Source organism: Halichoerus grypus, chromosome 4, assembly GCF_964656455.1.
Source record: "Halichoerus grypus chromosome 4, mHalGry1.hap1.1, whole genome shotgun sequence".
Classification (NCBI taxonomy): Eukaryota; Metazoa; Chordata; class Mammalia; order Carnivora; family Phocidae; genus Halichoerus; species Halichoerus grypus.
This window is the reverse complement of record NC_135715.1, coordinates 57527874-57534554: the sequence shown is the minus strand read 5'-3', so window position 1 is coordinate 57534554 and position 6681 is coordinate 57527874. Positions and strand designations below refer to the sequence as shown.

Here is a 6681-nt window from a genome sequence, read left to right as displayed (position 1 = left end):
ATGTTTTGTCAACCTTGTATAGAATAATGTGCTTTTGAAATTCAATCCATCATCCCTTTTTCCTGAGTGTAAAATGATGAACCTTTTCCTGTAACTGTGGCCGTGTGTCCCATACCCACCCCCACCCCACAACCCGCCTCAGCAACATAGGTGGGGCAAGAGCTAAAGAAAGTACCATTAGTTTAAGAGAAGAAAAAGAGCAACATCCCTTTCTCAAATCCTACATCATTTAGTCCCTGAGTTGTTTTTTGGCCCATATACTGTCTTCCATTGTTAATTTAATATTCATAACTGTGTATATAACCTTCCCAATTAGATTTTTGCTTAGCAGGGGAGCAAACCACCATAGCTACTCCCTACAGTCCTTGGTTCCAGAGTCTTTACCTGGTTTTCTGCTCCACTTCCACCAGATCATTCTGGATCCTTCAATTAAGGCCTAGGTCTCACACAGACCACCACTTAGTACAACCCAAGCTCAAGGGAACTTTTTATTGCAGCAAAATATACATAGCATAAAATGTACTGTCTTGACCATTTTTAAGGGTACAAGTCAGTGGTATTAAATAGATTCATCATACTATGCAACTATCACCACCATCCATCTTACAAATTTTGTAAGTCATCCTTGTGCAGGGGTCATGCTATGCTTCTCTGTATTATTCCAATCTTAGTATGTGTGCTGCTGAGGCAAGCACTCTCAAGAAAACTTTTAAAAACAAAACTTTACTTCCTAACTTGTCTATGAGGCCAGCATTCCCCTAATACCAAAACCAGATAAAAATACTACAAGAAAGAAAATTACAGACCAATAGCTCTCATGAACATAGATGCAAAAATCCTCAACAAAATATCAGCAAGTCAAATCCAACAACGTATAAAAAGAATTATATACCACAACCAAGTTGGATTTATTCCAGAAGTGCAAAGCTGGTTCAACATTTGAAAATCAACCAATGTAATCCACTACATCAATAGACTAAAGAAAAAAATCACATGATTATATTGACTGATGCAGAAAAAACATTTGGCAAAATCTAACACCTCTTCATTATGAAAACTCTCCACAAACTAGGAATAGAGAGAAACTTTCTCAACATGATAAAAAAAGAAAGCATCTACAAAAACCTACATCAAACATCCTACTTAATTGTGAGAAACTGTATACTTTTTTTAAGGTCAGGAAAAAGTCGAGATGTCCTCTCTCACCACTCCTAATTAACAACATACTGAAACTTCTAGCTAGTGCAATAAGACAATAGAAGGAAATAAAAGGTAAACAGAGCAAGAAAAAGCACCAAAACAAATCTTTACTCAGAAACAAGGGTAGGCACCTCAAGTCCCTTTTAGAATTTGTAGACTTTCTTTATTGCATATTTGTTTTCTGTTTCAAAGATATCTACTCTTGTTTTATTATTGCCTTGCTTCTATTTCCTTGAGTTTAAGTTGCTGTTCTTTTTCTAGCTTCTTAAGATGGAAGCTAAAATCATATGGACTTTCAATTTTTGTTCTTCTCAAGTATATACACTTAAAGCTATGAATTTCCCTTTGAGCCCTGCTTTATCTGTACCTCAGGTATCTTGATATGTCACATTTTCATTATCATTCAGTTTAAGATAGTTTATAATTTCACTGCCATGTTTTCTTGGACCTAGAAGCTATTTAAAAATGTGTTGCTTAATTTTCAAACACATGGAGGTTGTCTAGTTACCTTCCTGTTATTAATTTCTAGTTTGATTCCACTGTGGTCAAAGAACACATTTTGGATGATTTCACTCCTTAGGAATTGTTTGAGACTTGCTTTATGGCCTAGCAGATGGCCCATGTGGGTAAGTGTCCAAATGCTCTCACAAACAGCATGTACGTGGCAGTTGTTAAGTATAAAGTTCTGTATATGTCAATTATGTCAATTTGGTTATTTGTGTTGTTCAGGTTTTCTATATCCCTGCTGATTTTTTGTCTGCTCGTCTTATCGGTTATTTAAAGAGGTGCTAAAATCTCCTGTAAAGATTGTTAGTTTATCTATGTCTTCTTTTAGTTCTGTCAACTTCGCTTAATATATATTGGAACTATGCTACATTTCCCACAAATTATTTCTACATTACAAATTAGTAGATGCATACAAATTTAGGACTGCTTTATTTTATGTAAACTGACATTTTATCATTATGAAATGTCCCTTTTCAATCTCTAGAAATATTTCTTCCCCCAAAGCTTTTGTTGTCTGATATTAACATATAGCTATACCAGCTTTCTTTTGGTTAGTGTTTGCATGGCACATTTTTTTTTTTCTTTAAAACTTTGTGTTTGGGGCGCTTGGGTGGCTCAGTCGTTAAGCGTCTGCCTTCGGCTCAGATCATGATCCCAGGGTCCTGGGATCAAGCCCCACATCGGGCTCCCTGCTCTATAGAAAGCCTGCTTCTCCCTCTCCCACTCCCCCTGCTTGTGCTCCCTCTCTCGCTGTGTCTCTCTCTGTCAAATAAATAAATAAAATCTTAAAAAAAAAAACTTTGTGTTTTTATAATTAAGTTGAGTCTCTAGTAAACAACACATGGATTTTGCTTTTTTAATCCAAAAGCAATTTTGGTCTTTTAATTGGAGTAATAATCTATTAACATTTAATGTAATTATTGAAATGTTTATATTTACTATCTTGTTATGTTTCTTCTTTAGTCCTTTATTTCTCCTTTTTTGTCTTTTTTTGGGAGACGAATCAAGCATTTTTTTATTATTGTATTTTTTTCCTCCTATTTTAGCTTACTGATTATTAGCTTTTAGAAGCTCTGGATTATTTCATCTTTTTTCTAAAAGGAAGGCGGACGGTACAGGCGAATCACCTTAATCCTGTCGAGGGTTGGTTTTAGGCTTTGTTAGGGTTGGTCCTTTTGGGTTTACCTTCATTACCAAGCTATGGTCTTTCTGGAGCCTCAGTCAGAGGTTTGGGTGCTGGTGAACCTTGAAGTCCACCCTCAGTCTCTTCAGTACCATTCTCTGGCAAAATCTTTGCACAGCGCTTCAGCCAGCCGCCCAGCTGTGGCTTTCCATTAGCTTTTCTATAGTCACTAACTCCCTTCCCTTGGGAGTTAACAAGCATCTTAATGGGGGATTGCTTCTAGCCTTCCCGGTTCACTTGTCTGCAATTCCCTCCTCTGTGAGATTTTACCACCTATGTTCCAGCCACTTTGGCGGCTTTGAACTCCAATCTGTCCCCTCAGCCCAATAGAATAATACAGTAACTGCCACTTACTCTATTCCCTGCCCTGTGAATTGGGCCAGGGAGACTATGGAGCTCCCCTTGGTGTGCTTACCTGCTCTTAGGGATGGTCTACATTGGTCGCTCTTCAATGCCTTCAAATGCTTGTGTTATATACTCTGTGCAGCTGTTAATAGTTGTTTTCAGCAGGATAGTTGGTTCAGTACAAGCTACTCTATTATGGCTGGAATCAAAAGTTTTCCTCTATTACAATTTGGTACCCTCAATGTTATAAATAAGAAGTCTAAAACAACTCAAGAGCTCTAAAATCTAAAAATCTAAAAGAACTCTCCAACCATCATCAAGTGTTTCCAACTTGGCATTCTGTTTAGATCAGATGTCCTTCCTTTCTTATCTTTACTTTGGTTCTCTGGCAAGAGCTTTGTATTTGGACTGAGAATGTGAAGATTTGGTTTCTAGACTTCTATATAAAAATTATGTGATCCTGGACAAATATCTTATTACCACTTTGGTTTTATCATTAGTCAAGGAGGATAGCCGTTAATGCCTGCCTGCCTTAAGTCTTTTCAGGAACAAGCAGGACAAATCCTTGCACTGTTTTCCTGACAGCAATGGTGTGAGATCAGCTTAACAATGAAAGCAAGGTTCACGAGGATGCCATCCCCATAGAGATGTGGGAGCTTTCATAATTTCCCAGCTTTCCATTTCTCCTCGTGCTCTATTTTTCTTTTTCTCATCTTAATTAGAGCTGTGAATTAGACACAAATGTGATTGCTCTTTCTTCTGCCATCTGGGTCAGACTGTCCTGCCTGACCCCTAGAATGAAAAGGAACACAGGTGTTTGAGTGGGATGTTGGTTTTGAGAGAGCTGGCTGGCCAGGTGAATCCGACCAGAGACCATTTCCTATAGACAGGCCATAGAGGGACCCAAACTATCAGAAAGGTTTTGCTCAGCATGGAAACAGCACATAAAAAAGCCATGAAAGACTGAACGACACTAAGCTTGGGCAGCCAGATGGGTATGTTGCTATGAGTGGAATCACCTTTTAGCTGGAATTTTGGGGCCTAATGAGACAAGGCTTCGGTGGCACAGCTCTGCTTTGTCTCTGACTCTGCTTTTTCTAGGTTTTATCTCTGACGAATCCCCTTCTGGTTGGTATAGCCTCTGTTAGGTATTTCACTCAAGTCAGCCCGGTTGGTGTCTTGTCCTTTCAAGGTCACCTCACGTCTCTGCTCAGATGCTTTCTGTGCTCAGTTTATAGGTTGGCTCTGAGACATTGTTGCTTCTTGTTCCCAGATTTGGAGAAAGGACCTTATTATAACCTCCATGTTCCAGACCTTTTATAACCCCAATGGACCAGGTTCTTTCCATATGTATCTCTTTTGATCTTTACACGAGTCTGGAAGGTCATCACCTTCCTTTTACAGATTTGGAAACTGAGGATCACAGAGGCTAAGGCATCTGCCCAAGGTCACAGAGTGGAATCTTACAGAGAGTGTTCAAACGCAGGTCTGACCTCAAATTCAGAGCTCTGCTTGCTGCTGCTGCGGACGAAGTACCATGTGGGTGAGCCATTCCAAATTCTCATGTCACCTGTAGAAGAAAGGGCACCTAAAAAAAAATGCTTTAGTCAAATAACCCTCCAGTCTAGCACACCTTCATGTCTTTCTACCTTAATTCATGTTTCTTCTCCTAGAATTCTGCTCATACTTACTGAGCACTTACTATATGTTGAGAACACACAGTAATACAAAGATGTAAAGCCTATAGTGGAGTAAGAGTATGAATAGGTACAACCTCTAGAGAAGGTAATTGAACAACATTTTGAATCTTTCAAATGTGCATAACTTTCGACCAGCTATTGCCCTTTAGGAATTACTCACATATGCACATAAAGCCTACAGTGTAACTGAGAATATTGATACACATATAAATAAATGCAAGGTATCTCAAATTGATATATCAAGTACATAAAGGAAAAAAGAACTGCTATCATTCAGGTTTCTACTGGAACCAGTAGTGTGTGTGTGTGTGTGTGTGTGTGTGTGTGTGTGTGTATTTATATTTATCTATTTATGAGAGAGAGGTTTATCACAAGGAGTCGGCTTATGCAGTTCCGGAGCTGGCTAGGCAAGTGTGAAATCTGTAGGGCAGGTCGGCAGGAAGGGAAGGCTGGAAAATTTTGGCCAGGGGCTGATGCTGCAATTCCACAGTTGGAATTTCTTTTCCCTCAGAGAAACTTCAGTTTTGCTTTTAGGGCCTTTCAACTGATTGGATGAGGCCCACCCAGATTATCAGAAAATAACCCTCCTTACTTAAAATCAATTTAAGTAGATTTTAATCACATATATTAAAATACCTTCACAGCAACACCTAGATTTGTGTTTGATTGGATGACGGAGTACTCTAGCCTAACTAGAGCATAAAGTGAACTAGCACAAGAGGGTAAAATATCAAGAGCAATACAAAATAAGAGATGATCAACAAGCTATAGTAAAATGGAAAACCATTTAAAAGAGAGGGTTAAAATATGTTACTAAAGTATGTTGCTAAAGTATACATCCAATGGGAAGAAACAAAGAATCTAAGCCAAAGTGTCTTGAACAATACATTGATTGGTTTGCAACACAAGAAAACCAAGAATAGAGTGGAGTGCTTTGGCTCTGGCCATCTCTCTTTGAAGACTGGGGAACTTTTAAAATGCCTCCAGCAAACCTCCTCTCAAGTCTCATTGGCCTGAATTGGATCCTGGGTCCATATTTGGATTAATCTTGTGACTAGTGAATACTAGGTGCTAGTAAACTTAGCCTGAGTCAGTCAGTAGTGAAGGGAAGGGAAGGTTATGGTTGCCTTAGATCAGGGCCTCCCAACCTTTTTCACAAGTAATGATGCCCGTATGGCTGATAGACTAGAATGGCTCAAAGCAAGCACCTTGGGGCTCCAGACCTCCCAGGGTCTGCCTGGCTGTCTCAAGGGATAAATACCTCTACACACCAATGGGTTGCAGCAACTTGCACGTTGGGTTAGAACAGTTAGGAACCAGCCCCTAGAGAAAGGATCCATTCCCAAACTATGAGACTTCTACTCGGTGGAGGAAGAGTGGACTGGTTAGTAAGGACACAATGGGTGGTTAGGAGAGGGGACACCACGGGTTTAGGAACCAAGGATGTTTCCAAGCTTCTGGTTTCAGTAACTGGGTAGAGGCCAGTGGTAAACTAGAGCAGGATTCTACTGGCTCATGAGAGCAAACTGTGTGCTGTCCCAATTCTGTATTAAATGATGGGAATATTTATGTCACAGAAATTGGCAAATGCTACAAATCAGTGTTTTCCTCTAGAAATCCGTCTTTAAACCTTTACCAGGACATAAAGGGCCCCAAGACAGACACACTGGAGGAGGAACAGGCTTGGTTTTTATCTTCCTGTTGGGAATCCTGCTCATTTTTTTTTAATTGAGGTGAAATTCACAG

At 39.4% G+C, this 6681-nt stretch overlaps 1 non-coding gene across 1 annotated transcript; it reads right to left on the bottom strand.

The window, feature by feature from the left end:
• Window positions 1–587: 587 nt before the first annotated feature.
• On the bottom strand, window positions 588–695 carry LOC118527548 (U6 spliceosomal RNA). Its single transcript, XR_004913163.1, has one exon. It is a non-coding gene; the product is annotated as a U6 spliceosomal RNA (small nuclear RNA).
• Window positions 696–6681: the final 5986 nt, after the last annotated feature.